Genomic DNA, 15,456 nt, shown 5'->3' with positions numbered 1-15,456 from the left:
CCAAGGGTTTCCCCTTCCACTAGTGTTCAACAAGTCTATTCTCTGATACATAAGCAGTTGGAGCCCTGGGTCCATGTATACTCTTTGGGTAGTGGTTTAGTCCCTGGGCATCTCTGACATTGTTGTTCTTATCGGGTTGCAAGCACCTTCAGCTCTTTCAATCCTTTCTCTAATTCCCCAAAAGGGAGTCCTGTTCTAAGTTCAGTAGTTTGCTGTTAGTGTTCACCTCTGCATTTGACATGCTCTGTGTGTCTCTCAGGAGACATCTATATCCGGTCCGTGTCATCACACATTTCTTAGCTTCATCAGTCAAATGTAGTTTTGGTGGCTGTATATGTATGGGCCACATGTGGGGCAGGCTCTGAATGGCTGTTCCTTCAGGCTCTGCTCTAAACTTTGCCTCTATTTCCCTCCTATGGATATTTTTGTTATCCCATTTCAGAAGGAGTGGAAGCATCTGTATTTTATTCATCCTTTGTCATGAGCTTCATGTGGTCTGTGGATTGCATCTAGAGTAATTCGAGGTTTTCGGCTAATATCCACTTATGAATGAGTGCATACCATGTGTGTTTTTCTGTGATTGGGTTACTTCACTCAGGATGATATTTTCTAGTTCATTCCATTTGCCTATGAATTTCATGAAGTCATTGTTTTTGATTGCTGAGTAGTACTCCATTGTGTAGATGTACCTTATTTTCTGAATCCACTCCCCTGTTGAAGGGCATCTGGGTTCTTTCCAGCTTCTGGCTATTATAAATAAGGCTGCTATGAACATAGTGGAGCGTGTTTCCTGGTTGTTTGTTGGGGCATCTATTGGGTATATGCCCAGGAGAGGCGTGGCTGGGTCCTCAGGTAGTGGAATTTTCTCAGGAACCTCCTGGCTGATTTCCAGAGTGGTTGTACCAGTCTGCAATCCTACCAACAATGGAAGAGTTTTCCTCTTTATCCACATCCTGGCCAGCATCTGCTGTCACCTGAGTTTTTTTATCGTAGCCATTCTTACTGGTGTGAGTGGAATCTCAGGGTTTTTTGATTTGTACACCCCTGATGACTAAGTATGCTAAACATTTCTATAGGTGCTTCTCAGCCATTTGATATTCCTCAGCTGAGAATTCTTTGTTTAGCTCTGAACCCAAATTTTAGTAGGGTTATTTGGCTCTCTGGACTCTAAGTTCTTGTTTTTGTTTTTTGTTTTTTGTTTTTTTTGTATATTTTCGATATTAGCCCTGCATCAGATGTAATATTGGTAAAGATCTTTTCCAAATCTGTTGGTTGCTGTTCTGTTCTATTGAAAAGTATCCATTGCATTACAGAAGCTTTGCAGTTTTATGAGGTTCCATTTGTCAATTTTTGACCTTAGCACATAAGCCATTGTTGTTTTGTTTAGGAAAATTTCCCCAGTGCCCATTTGTGTGAGTCTATTCTCCAGTTTTTCTTCTATTAGTTCCAGTGTATATGTTTTAATGTTGATGTTCTTGATCCACTTGGACTTAAGCTTTGTACAGGGAGATAAGAATTGTTTGATTTGTATCTTTTACATGCTAACCTATTGAATGAGCACCATTTATTGAAAATGCTATCTTTTTACAAATGGATGGTTTTTGCTCTTTGTCAAAGATCAATTGACCAAAGGTGGGTGGGTTCAGGTCTGGGTCTTCAATTATATTTCACTGATCTGTCTAGCTGTCTATGTTACTAAACCATACAGCTTTTTTTCCACTATTGCTCTGTAATACTGCTTGAGGTCAGGAATGATGATTTCCCCAGAAGTTCTTTTATCATTGAGTATAGGTTTTGCTATCCTGGTTTTTTTTTATTCCAAATGAATTAGTAAATTGCTCTTTCTATGTCTGAAGAATTGAGTTGGATTTTTGATGGGGATTGCAGTGAATTTGTAGATTGCTTTTGGCAAAATGGCCACTTTTACTATATTAATCCTGCTAATCCATGAGAATGTGAGGCCGTTCCATCTTCTGATATCTTCTTCAATGTCTTTTCAGAGACTTGAAGTTCTTGTTATACAGATCTTTCACTTATTTCGTTAAAGTCACACTGAGGTATTTTATATTATTGCGACTATTGTGAAGGGTGTCATTTCCCTAATTTTACTCAGCCTGTTTTTCCTTTGAGTGGAGGAAGGCTACTAATTTTTTTGAGTCATTTTGTACCCAAAAATTTGCTGAAGTTAATATCAGGTTTTGTAATTCTCTGGTGGACCTTTTGGCGTCACTTAAATATACTTAATATATCCTATCTACACTTAAATATATCCTATCGTTGGCAAATAGCCATATTGTGACATCTTCCCTCCCACTTTGTATCCCTTGTCCTCCTTTTGTTGTCTGACTGCTCTGGCTCGGAATTCCAGGGCTGTATTGAATAAGTAGTTACAGTGCAGGCAGCCTTATCTAGTCCCTGATTTTAGTGGGATTTCATCAAGTTCCTCTCCATTTAGTTTGATGTTAGTTACTGGTTCACTGTATATTGTTTTTACTATGTTTAGTTATGGGTTTTGATTTCCTGATCTTTCCAGGACTTTTTTGTTGTTGTTTTCTCTTTATTACAAAATATAACATTTATGCAATGAAATATTGTACCTGAGCCATACCTTTTACATAATAAAGTATAAAATGTATGTGCTACTGAAAAAGATGAGTTCATTATCATATAATGGATAGAAGTTATAATAATTATAAGATAAAACCATTAAATACACATATACTTTATAGTAGAGAAAACAATCTTTGAATTTTAGAAATGGTCCTGGGGTTAGATACTTGTTGAAGTCAAATTTTTTTTATTAATTTGAGTATTTCTTATTTACATTTCGAGTGTTATTTCCTTCCCCGGTTTCCGGGCAAACATCCCCCTAATCCCTCCCCCTCCCCTTCGCTATGGGTGTTCCCCCTCCCCATCCTTCCCCCATTGCTGCCCTCCTCCCAACAATCACCTTCACTGGGGGTTCAGTCTTAGCAGGACCCAGGGCTTCCCCTTACACTGGTGCTCTTACTAGGATATTCATTGCTTCCTATGAGGTCAGAGTCCAGGGTCAGTCCATGTATAGTCTTTAGGTAGTAGCTTAGACCCTGGAAGCTCTGGTTGCTTGGCAGTGTTGTTCATAAGGGGTCTTGAGCCCCTTCGAGCTCTTCCAGTTCTTTCTCTGATTCCTTCAATGGGGTCCTATTCTCAGTTCAGTGGTTTGCTGCTGGCATTCGCCTATGTATTTGCTGTACTCTGGCTGTGTCTCTCAGGAGAGATCTACATCCCGCACCTGTCAGCCTGCCCTTCATTGCTTCATCCATCTTGTCTAATTGGGTGGCTGTATATGTATGGGCCACATGTGGGGCAGGCTCTGAATGGGTGTTCCTTCTGTCTCTGTTTTAATCTTTGCCTCTCTATTCCCTGCCAAGGGTATTCTCGTTCCACATTTAAAGAAGGAGTGAAGCATTCACGTTTTGATCATCCGTCTTGAGTTTCATGTGTTCTAGGCATCTAGGGTAATTCAAGCATTTGGGCTAATAGCCACTTGTCAATGAGTGCATACCATGTGTGTTTTTCTGTGATTGGGTTACCTCACTCAGGATGATATTTTCCAGTTCCAACCATTTGCCTACGAATTTCATAAAGTCATTGTTTTTGATAGCTGAGTAATAATATTCCATTGTATAGATGTACCACATTTTCTGTATCCATTCCTCTGTTGAAGGGCATCTGGGTTCTTTCCAGCTTCTGGCTGTTATAAATAAGGCTGCTATGAACATAGTGGAGCACGTGTCTTTTTTATATGTTGGGGCATCTTATGGGTATATGCCCAAGAGAGGTATGGCTGGATCCTCAGGCAGTTCAATGTCCAATTTTCTGAGTAACCTCCAGACTGATATCCAGAATGGTTGTACCAGTCTGCAACCCCACCAACAATGGAGGAGTGTTCCTCTTTCTCCACATCCTCTCCAGCATCTGCTGTAACCTGAGTTTTTGATCTTTGATCTTAGCCATTCTCACTGGTGTGAGGTGAAATCTCAGGGTTGTTTTGATTTGAATTTCCCTTATGACTAAAGATGTTGAACATTTCTTTAGGTGTTTCTCAGCTATTCGGCATTCCTCAGCTGTGAATTCTTTGTTTAGCACTGAACCCCATTGTTTAATAGGGTTATTTGTCTTCCTGTGGTCTAACTTCTTGAGTTCTGTGTATATTTTGGATATAAGGCCTCTATCTGTTGTAGGATTGGTAAAGATCTTTTCCCAATCTGTTGGTTGCCGTTTTATCCTAACCACAGTGTCCTTTGCCTTACAGAAGCTTTGCAGTTTTATGAGATCCCATTTGTCGATTCTTGATCTTAGAGCATAAGCCATTGGTGTTTTGTTCTGGAAATTTTTTCCAGTGCCCATGTGTCCCAGATGCTCCCCTAGTTTTTTTTCTATTAGTTTGAGTGTATCTGGTTTGATGTGGAGGTCCTTGATCCACTTGGACTTAAGCTTTTTACAGGGTGATAAGCATGGATCGATCTGCATTCTTCTACATGTTTACCTCCAGTTGAACCAGCACCATTTGCTGAAAATGCTATCTTTTTTCCATTGGATGATTTTGGCTCCTTTGTCAAAAATCAAGTGCCCATAGGTGTGTGGGTTCATTTCTGGGTCTTCAACTCTATTCCTTTGGTCTATCTGTCTGTCTGTGTACCAATACCATGCAGTTTTTATCAGTATTGCTCTGTAATACTGCTTGAGTTCAGGGATAGTGATTCCCCCTGAAGTCCTTTTATTGTTGAGGATAGCTTTAGCTATCCTGGGTTTTTTGTTATTCCAGATGAATTTGCAAATTGTTCTGTCTAACTCTTTGAAGAATTGGATTGGTATTTTGATGGGGATTGCATTGAATCTGTGGATCGCTTTTGGTAAAATGGCCATTTTTGCTATGTTAATCCTGCCAATCCATGAGCATGGGAGATCTTTCCATCTTCTGAGGTCTTCTTCAATTACTTTCTTCAGTGTCTTGAAGTTCTTATTGTACAAATCTTTTACTTGCTTGGTTAAAGTCACGCCGAGGTACTTTATATTATTTGGGTCTATTATGAAGGGTGTCGTTTCCCTAATTTCTTTCTTGGTTGTTTCTCTTTTGTGTAGAGGAAGGCTACTGATTTATTTGAGTTAATTTTATATCCAGCCACTTTACTGAAGTTGTTTATTAGCTTTAGTAGTTCTCTGGTGGAACTTTTGGGATCACTTAAATGTACTATCATATCATCTGCAAATAGTGATATTTTGACTTCTTCTATTCCAATCTGTATCCCCTTGACCTCCTTTTGTTGTCTGATTGCTCTGGCTAGAACTTCAAGAACTGTGTTGAATAAGTAGGGAGAGAGTGGGCAGCCTTGTCTAGTCCCTGATTTTAGTGGGATTGCTTCAAGTTTCTCTCCATTTAATTTAATGTTAGCAACTGGTTTGCTGTATATGGCTTTTACTATGTTTAGGTATGGGCCTTGAATTCCTATTCTTTCCCAGACTTTTATCATGAAGGGGTGTTGAATTTTGTCAAATGCTTTCTCAGCGTCTAATGAAATGATCATGTAGTTTTGTTCTTTCAGTTTGTTTATATAATGGATCACGTTGATGGTTTTCCGTATATTAAACCATCCCTGCATGCCTGGCATGAAGCCTACCTATCATGGTGGATGATTGTTTTGATGTGCTCTTGGATTCGGTTTGCCAGAATTTTATTGAGTATTTTTGCGTCTATATTAATAAGGGAAATTGATCTGAAGTTCTCTTTCTTTGTTGGGTCTTTGTGTGGTTTAGGAATAAGAGTAATTGTGGCTTCATAGAAGGAATTTGGTAGTCCTCCATCTGTTTCAATTTTGTGGAATAGTTTGGATAGTATTGGTATGAGGTCTTCTATGAAGGTCTGATAGAATTCTGCACTAAACCCGTCTGGACCTGGGCCCTTTTTGGTTGGGAGACCTTTTTTTTTTTTTTTTTTTTTTTTTTTTTTTGATTTTTTTTTTATTAACTTGAGTATTTCTTATATACATTTCGAGTGTTATTCCCTTTCCCGGTTTCCGGGCAAACATCCCCCTCCCCCCTCCCCTTCCTTATGGGTGTTCCCCTCCCAACCCTCCCCCCATTGCTGCCTTCCCCCCATAGACTAGTTCAGTGGGGGTTCAGTCTTAGCAGGACCCAGGGCTTCCCCTTCCACTGGTGCTCTTACTAGGATATTCATTGCTACCTATGGGGTCAGAGTCCAGGGTCAGTCCATGTATAGTCTTTAGGTAGTGGCTTAGTCCCTGGAAGCGCTGGTTGCTTGGCATTGTTGTACTTTTGGGGTCTTGAGCCCCTTCAAGCTCTTCCAGTTCTTTCTCTGATTCCTTCAATAGGGGACCTATTCTCAGTTCAGTGGTTTGCTGCTGGCATTCGCCTCTATATTTGCTGTATTCTGGCTGTGTCTCTCAGGAGCGATCTACATCCGGCTCCTGTCGGTCTGCACTTCTTTGCTTCATCCGTCTTGTCTAATTGGGTGGCTGTATATGTATGGGCCACATGTGGGGCAGGCTCTGAATAGGTGTTCCTTCAGTCTCTGTTTTAATCTTTGCCTCTCCCTTCCCTGCCAAGGGTATTCTTTTTCCTCATTTAAAGAAGGAGTGAAGCATTCACATTTTGATCATCCGTCTTGAGTTTCGTTTGTTCTAGGGATCTAGGGTAATTCAAGCATTTGGGCTAATAGCCACTTATCAATGAGTGCATACCATGTATGTCTTTCTGTGATTGGGTTAGCTCACTCAGGATGATATTTTCCAGTTCCAACCATTTGCCTACGAATTTCATAAACTCGTTGTTTTTGATAGCTGAGTAATATTCCATTGTGTAGATGTACCACATTTTCTGTATCCATTCCTCTGTTGAAGGGCATCTGGGTTCTTTCCATTTTCTGGCTATTATAAATAAGGCTGCGATGAACATAGTGGAGCACGTGTCTCTTTTATATGTTGAGGCATCTTTTGGGTATATGCCCAAGAGAGGTATAGCTGGATCCTCAGGCAGTTCAATGTCCAATTTTCTGAGGAACCTCCACACTGATTTCCAGAATGGTTGCACCAGTCTGCAATCCCACCAACAATGGAGGAGTGTTCCTCTTTCTCCACATCCTCGCCAGCATCTGCTGTCACCTGAGTTTTTGATCTTAGCCAATCGCACTGGTGTGAGGTGAATTCTCAGGGTTGTTTTGATTTGCATTTCCCTTATGACTAAAGATGTTGAACATTTCTTTAGGTGTTTCTCAGCCATTCGGCATTCCTCAGCTGTGAATTCTTTGTTTAGCTCTGAACCCCATTTTTTAATAGGGTTATTTGTTTCCCTGCGGTCAAACTTCTTGGGTTCTTTGTATATTTTGGATATAAGGCCTCTATCTGTTGTAGGATTGGTAAAGATCTTTTCCCAATCTGTTGGTTGCCGTTTTGTCCTAACCACAGTGTCCTTTGCCTTACAGAAGCTTTGCAGTTTTATGAGATCCCATTTGTCGATTCTTGATCTTAGAGCATAAGCCATTGGTGTTTTGTTCAGGAAATTTTTTCCAGTGCCCATGTGTTCCAGATGCTTCCCTAGTTTTTCTTCTATTAGTTTGAGTGTGTCTGGTTTGATGTGGAGGTCCTTGATCCACTTGGACTTAAGCTTTGTACAGGGTGATAAGCATGGATCGATCTGCATTCTTCTACATGTTGCCCTCCAGTTGAACCAGCACCATTTGCTGAAAATGCTATCTTTTTTCCATTGGATGGTTTTGGCTCCTTTGTCAAAAATCAAGTGACCATAGGTGTGTGGGTTCATTTCTGGGTCTTCAATTCTATTCCATTGGTCTGTCTGTCTGTCTCTGTACCAATACCATGCAGTTTTTATCACTATTGCTCTGTAATACTGCTTGAGTTCAGGGATAGTGATTCCCCCTGAAGTCCTCTTATTGTTGAGGATAGCTTTAGCTATCCTGGGTTTTTTGTTATTCCAGATGAATTTGCAAATTGTTCTGTCTAACTCTTTGAAGAATTGGATTGGTATTTTGATGGGGATTGCATTGAATCTGTAGATTGCTTTTGGTAAAATGGCCATTTTTACCATATTAATCCTGCCAATCCATGAGCATGGGAGATCTTTCCATCTTCTGAGGTCTTCTTCAATTTCTTTCCTCAGTGTCTTGAAGTTCTTATTGTACAGATCTTTTACTTGCTTGGTTAAAGTTACACCGAGGTACTTTATATTATTTGGGTCTATTATGAAGGGTGTCGTTTCCCTAATTTCTTTCTCGGCTTGTTTCTCTTTTGTATAGAGGAAGGCAACTGATTTATTTGAGTTAATTTTATACCCAGCCACTTTGCTGAAGTTGTTTATCAGCTTTAGTAGTTCTCTGGTGGAACTTTTGGGATCACTTAAATATACTATCATGTCATCTGCAAATAGCGATATTTTGACCTCTTCTTTTCCGATCTGTATCCCTTTGATCTCCTTTTGTTGTCTGATTGCTCTGGCTAGAACTTCAAGAACTATATTGAATAAGTAGGGAGAGAGTGGGCAGCCTTGTCTAGTCCCTGATTGTAGTGGGATTGCTTCAAGTTTCTCTCCATTTAGTTTAATGTTAGCAACTGGTTTGCTGTATATGGCTTTTACTATGTTTAGGTATGGGCCTTGAATTCCTATTCTTTCCAGGACTTTTATCATGAAGGGGTGTTGAATTTTGTCAAATGCTTTCTCAGCATCTAATGAAATGATCATGTGGTTCTGTTCTTTCAGTTTGTTTATATAATGGATCACGTTGATGGTTTTCCGTATATTAAACCATCCCTGCATGCCTGGGATGAAGCCTACTTGATCATGGTGGATGATTGTTTTGATGTGCTCTTGGATTCGGTTTGCCAGAATTTTATTGAGTATTTTTGCGTCGATATTCATAAGGGAAATTGGTCTGAAGTTCTCTTTCTTTGTTGTGTCTTTGTGTGGTTTAGGTATAAGAGTAATTGTGGCTTCGTAGAAGGAATTCGGTAGGGCTCCATCTGTTTCAATTTTGTGGAATAGTTTGGATAATATTGGTATGAGGTCTTCTATGAAGGTTTGATAGAATTCTGCACTAAACCCGTCTGGACCTGGGCTCTTTTTGGTTGGGAGACCTTTAATGACTGCTTCTATTTCCTTAGGAGTTATGGGGTTGTTTAACTGGTTTATCTGTTCCTTATTTAACTTCGATACCTGGTAACTGTCTAGGAAATTGTCCATTTCCTGAAGATTTTCAAATTTTGTTGAATATAGGTTTTTATAGTAAGATCTGATGATTTTTTGAATTTCCTCTGAATCTGTAGTTATGTCTCCCTTTTCATTTCTGATTTTGTTAATTTGGACGCACTCTCTGTGTCCTCTCGTTAGTCTGGCTAAGGGTTTATCTATCTTGTTGATTTTCTCAAAGAACCAACTTTTGGTTCTGTTGATTCTTTCTATGGTCCTTTTTGTTTCTACTTGGTTGATTTCAGCTCTGAGTTTGATTATTTCCTGCCTTCTACTCCTCCTGGGTGTATTTGCTTCTTTTTGTTCTAGAGCTTTTAGGTGTGCTGTCAAGCTGCTGACATATGCTCTTTCCTGTTTCTTTCTGCAGGCACTCAGCGCTATGAGTTTTCCTCTTAGCACAGCTTTCATTGTGTCCCATAAGTTTGAGTATGTTGTATCTTCATTTTCATTAAATTCTAAAAAGTTTTTAATTTCTTTCTTTATTTCTTCCTTGACCAGGTTATCATTGAGTAGAGCATTGTTCAATTTCCACGTATATGTGGGCATTCTTCCCTTATTGTTATTGAAGACCAGTTTTAGGCCGTGGTGGTCTGATAGCACGCATGGGATTATTTCTATCTTTCTGTATCTGTTGAGGCCCGTTTTTTGACCAATTACATGGTCAATTTTGGAGAAAGTACCATGAGGAGCTGAGAAGAAGGTATATCCTTTTGCTTTAGGATAGAATGTTCTATAAATATCCGTTAAGTCCATTTGGCTCATGACTTCTCTTAGTCTGTCTACATCACTGTTTAATTTCTGTTTCCATGATCTGTCCATTGATGAGAGTGGGGTGTTGAAATCTCCCACTATTATTGTGTGAGGTGCAATGTGTGTTTTGAGCTTTAGTAAGGTTTCTTTTACATATGTAGGTACCCTTGTATTTGGGGCATAGATATTTAGGATTGAGAGTTCATCTTGGTGGATTTTTCCTTTGATGAATATGAAGTGTCCTTCCTTATCTTTTTTGATGACTTTTAGGTGGAAATTGATTTTATTTGATATTAGAATGGCTACTCCAGCTTGCTTCTTCTGACCACTTGCTTGGAAGGTTGTTTTCCAGCCTTTCACTCTGAGGTAGTGTCTGTCTTTGTCTCTGAGGTGTGTTTCCTGTAGGCAGCAGAATGCAGGGTCCTCGTTGCGTATCCAGTTTGTTAATCTATGTCTTTTTATTGGGGAGTTGAGGCCATTGATATTGAGAGATATTAAGGAATAGTGATTATTGCTTCCCGTTATATTCATATTTGGATGTGAGGTTATGTTTGTGTGCTTTCATTCTCTTTGTTTTGTTGCCAAGACGATTAGTTTCTTGCTTCTTCTAGGGTATAGCTTGCCTCCTTATGTTGGGCTTTCCCATTTATTATCCTTTGTAGTGCTGGATTTGTAGAAAGATATTGTGTAAATTTGGTTTTGTCATGGAATATCATGTTTTCTCCATCAATGTTAATTGAGAGTTTTGCTGGATACAGTAATCTGGGCTGGCATTTGTGTTCTCTTAGGGTCTGTATAACATCAGTCCAGGATCTTCTGGCCTTCATAGTTTCTGGCGAGAAGTCTGGTGTGATTCTGATAGGTCTCCCTTTATATGTTACTTGACCTTTTTCCCTTACTGCTTTTAATATTCTTTCTTTATTTTGTGCGTTTGGTGTTTTGACAATTATGTGACGGGAGGTGTTTCTTTTCTGGTCCAATCTATTTGGAGTTCTGTAGGCTTCTTGTATGTCTATGGGTATCTCTTTTTTTAGGTTAGGGAAGTTTTCTTCTATGATTTTGTTGAAGATATTTACTGGTCCTTTGAGCTGGGAGTGTTCACTGTCTTCTATACCTATTATCCTTAGGTTTGATCTTCTCATTGAGTCCTGGATTTCCTGTATGTTTTGGACCAGTAGCTTTTTCCGCTTTACATTATCTTTGACAGTTGAGTCAATGATTTCTATGGAATCTTCTGCTCCTGAGATTCTCTCTTCCATCTCTTGTATTCTGTTGGTGAAGCTTGTATCTACAGCTCCTTGTCTCTTCTTTTGGTTTTCTATATCCAGGGTTGTTTCCATGTGTTCTTTCTTGATTGCTTCTATTTCCATTTTTAATTCCTTCAACTGTTTGATTGTGTTTTCCTGGAATTCTTTCAGGGATTTTTGCGATTCCTCTCTGTAGGCTTTTACTTGTTTATTAATGTTTTCCTGTGCTTCCCTAAGTGTGTTCAGGTCTTTCTTGAAGTCCTCCAGCATCATGATCAAATATGATTTTGAAACTAGATCTTGCTTTTCTGGTGTGTTTGGATATTCCATGTTTGTTTTGGTGGGAGAATTGGGCTCCGATGATGGCATGTAGTCTTGGTTTCTGTTGCTTGGGTTCCTGCGCTTGCCTCTCGCCATCAGATTATCTCTAGTGTTACTTTGTTCTGCTATTTCTGACAGTGCCTAGACTGTCCTATAAGCCTGTTTGTCAGGAGTGCTGTAGACCTGTTTTCCTCTCTTTCAGTCAGTTATGGGGACAGAGTGTTCTGCTTTCGGGCGTGTAGTTTTTCCTCTCTACAGGTCTTCAGCTGTTCCTGTGGGCCTGTGTCTTGAGTTCACCAGGCAGCTTTCTTGCAGCAGAAAATTTGGTCTTACCTGTGGTCCCGAGGCTCAGGTTTGCTCGTGGGGTGCTGTCCAGGGGCTCTCTGCAGCGGCAGCAACCAGGAAGACCTGTGCCGCCCCTTCCGGGAGCTTCAGTGCACCAGGGTTACAGATGGTCTTTGGCTTTTTCCTCTGGCGTCCGAGATGTGTGTGCAGGGAGCAGTCTCTTCTGGTTTCCCAGGCTTGTCTGCCTCTCTGAAGGTTTAGTTCTCCCTCCCACGGGATTTGGGTGCAGAGAACTGTTTATCCGGTCTGTTTCCTTCAGGGTCCGGCGGTGTCTCTGGCAGGGGTCCTGCCACTCCTGGGCCCTCCCCCACGGGAGCCCAGAGGCCTTATACAGTTTCCTCTTGGGCCAGGGATGTGGGGAGGGGTGAGCAGTGTTGGTGGTCTCTTCCGCTCTGCAGCCTCAGGAGTGCCCACCTGACCAGGCGGTTGGGTCTCTCTCTCACCGGGTCTGGGAGCAGAGAGCTGCTGCGGGCCGGGATCCGCGGGTGTGGGACTTCCAGTAAACACAGAACGTGCCCGGTTCTAGAGAAATTCTGCTTCCGTGTGTCCCAAGCTCACCAGGCAGCTTTCTTGCAGCAGAAAATTTGGTCTTACCTGTGGTCCCGAAGCTCAAGTTCGCTCATGGGGTGCTGCCCAGGGGCTCTCTGCAGCGGCAGCAACCAGGAAGACCTGTGCCGCCCCTTCCGGGAGCTTCAGTGCACCAGGGTTCCAGATGGTCTTTGGCTTTTTCCTCTGGCGTCCGAGATGTGTGTGCAGGGAGCAGTCTCTTCTGGTTTCCCAGGCCTGTCTGCCTCTCTGAAGGTTTAGCTCTCCCTCCCACGGGATTTGGGTGCAGAGAACTGTTTATCCGGTCTGTTTCCTTCAGGGTCCGGCGGTGTCTCTGGCAGGGGTCCTGCCGCTCCTGGGCCCTCCCCCACGGGAGCCCAGAGGCCTTATACAGTTTCCTCTTGGGCCAGGGATGTGGGCAGGGGTGAGCAGTGTTGGTGGTCTCTTCCGCTCTGCAGCCTCAGGAGTGGGTTGGGAGGCCTTTAATGACTGCTTCTATTTCCTTAGGTGTTATGGGGTTGTTTAACTGGTTTATCTGTTCCTGATTTAACTTCGGTACCTGGTATCTGTCTAGGAAATTGTCCATTTCCTGCCGATTTTCAAGTTTTGTTGAATATAGGCTTTTATAATAAGATCTGATGATTTTTTTTAATTTCCTCTGAATCTGTAGTTGTGTCTCCCTTTTCATTTCTGATTTTGTTAATTTGGACACACTCTCTGTGTCCTCTCGTTAGTCTGGCTAAGGGTTTATCTGTCCCGTTGATTTTCTCAAAGAACCAACTTTTGGTTCTGTTGTTTCTTTCTATGGTCCTCTTTTCTTCTACTTGGTTGATTTCAGCTCTGAGTTTGATTATTTCCTGCCTTCTACTCCTCCTGGGTGTATTTGCTTCTTTTTGTTCTAGAGCTTTTAGGTGTGCTGTCAAGCTGCTGATATAGGCTCTCTCCTGTTTCTTTCTGCAGGCACTAAGAACTATGAGTTTTCCTCTTAGCACAGCTTTAATTGTGTCCCATACGTGTGGGTAGGTCGTACCTTCATTTTCATTAAATTCTAAGAAGTCTTTAATTTCTTTCTTTATTTCTTCCTTGCCCAGGTTATCGTTTAGTATATTGGACCATCCTTTCATCCTTGGGCTGAAGCCTAACTGATCATGATGGGTGATTATTTTGATGTGTTCTTGCATTCACTTTGCAAGATTTTTATTGAGTATTTTTACATCAATAATCATAAGGGTAAATGGTCTCAAGTTCTCTTTCTTTGTTGGATTTTTGTGTGGTTTAGTTATAAGAGTAACTGTCGTTTCAAAGAAGGAATTTGGTAGTGCTCTGCCTATTTCTGTTTTGGGAACTAATCTGGACAGTATTGATATGAGGTCTTCTATGAAGGCCTGATAGAATTCTGCAGTAAATTCATGGAGTCCTGGGTTCTCTTTGATTGGGAGACTCTTAATAACTGCTTCTACTTCTTTAGGAATTATGGTGTTGTTTAGATGTTTATCTGTTTCTGATTTAACTTTAGTACCTTGTATTTGTCTAGAAAATTGTCTATTTCCTCCAGATTTTCCAGTTTTGTTGAATATATGCTTTTGTAGTAGGATTTGTTGATATTTTTAATTTCCTCAGATTTTTTTTGTTATGTCTCCCTTTTCCCTTCTGGTTTTTTAATTTGGATACACTCTGGGTATTCTTGCTAAGGGTTTTTCTATCTTGTTGATTTTGTCGAAGAACCAGCTCCTGCTTTTGTTGATTCTTTGTGTACTCTTTTTTTTTTAAACTTGGATGATTTTAGCTCTTAGTTTTATTATTTCTTCCCTTCTATTCCTCTTGTGTGTATTTACTTCTTTTGGCTCTAGACTTTTTAGATGTGCTGTCAAGCTGCTGAGTATGCTCTCTCCTGTTTCTTTTGGCGGCACTCAGAGCTATGAGTTTTCCTTTTAGTACTGCTCTCACTGTGTCCTAAATGTTTGGGTGTGTTGTATCTTCATTTTCATTAAATTCTAAGAAATCTTTTTTTTTTAAACTGGCATTATTTATTTATTTTTTGGCTTGTGAAACTTCCTTAATTTGTTGATGTAGCAAACAAATTTCAACTCTGCTATGCAAATGACAGAAGAAATCTGCTCAGCAATTAACTTTAGCGTTCAATTTCATAAAGGCAACATGCTATATGTGAAAAAATTACTAACTGAACTACAGGTATTAAATACTGAAAAAAATTAACAGTTTATTATAATTTATCTTATTTAACAATCTAAGAAGTTCACGGCCATCAGCAGTTCCAGTGCAATTTCAGGTGCAGTTGGGAATTCAGGAATTTCAGTGGAGCTGTTAGTATAGTGGACCTTGTAGGTAAAATACATGCACACTTTCGATAGCACATGTGAAGGGATCTCTCTAAAGTTGACCTCATTGGTTTCATTCTCCGCAAACTGACCTGGACCACTCAACATGGCCTTTATTGTTCCTGATGTTAATGCATGTTCTCTTTTTACAATAAATTCATGACCATCAGAAGATATTAATTTCACATACATGGCATCAGGGCCTTCACAGCCACCATAGGTTTTCTCCTCTCCATCCATTATGTTCTTATAAAATTCTATTTGATCCCAGAGGAAATAAATAGTTTCCTGGCGAGGCCGAGAAGCAGTCATCTAGTAACTTGCATCCGAAGGAAGTGCTAAGAAATCTTTAATTTCTATCATTAATTCTTCCTTGACCAAGTTTTCATTGAGTAGTGTGTTGTTAAACTTCAATGTATCTGAGGGCATTCTGCCATTATTGTTTTTATTGAAGACCAGCCTTTGTCCACGGTGATCTGATAGGACAAATAGAATTATTTCTATCTTCCTGTATCTATTGATGCCTATTTTTTTTGACAAATTATATGGTCAATTTTCGAGGAGGTACTATGAGGTACTGAGAAGAATGTAAATCCTTTTGTTTTATTATTTAATGTTCTATAAATATTTGTTAAATCCATTTAGTATAT

At 40.3% G+C, this 15,456-nt stretch overlaps 1 pseudogene across 1 annotated transcript; it reads right to left on the bottom strand.

Moving 5' to 3' along the window:
* Window positions 1-14,670: 14,670 nt before the first annotated feature.
* Window positions 14,671-15,076, bottom strand: LOC134482347 (elongin-C-like; annotated as a pseudogene). The gene has a single exon (XR_015639746.1). The product of XR_015639746.1 is annotated as an elongin-C-like (transcript).
* Window positions 15,077-15,456: the final 380 nt, after the last annotated feature.

The sequence above is a fragment of the Rattus norvegicus genome, chromosome 16, assembly GCF_021556685.1.
Source record: "Rattus norvegicus strain SHRSP/BbbUtx chromosome 16, alternate assembly SHRSP_T2T, whole genome shotgun sequence".
Taxonomy (NCBI): Eukaryota; Metazoa; Chordata; class Mammalia; order Rodentia; family Muridae; genus Rattus; species Rattus norvegicus.
The sequence above is the reverse complement of the archived record's forward strand: the minus strand, read 5'-3'. Positions and strand labels throughout refer to the sequence as shown.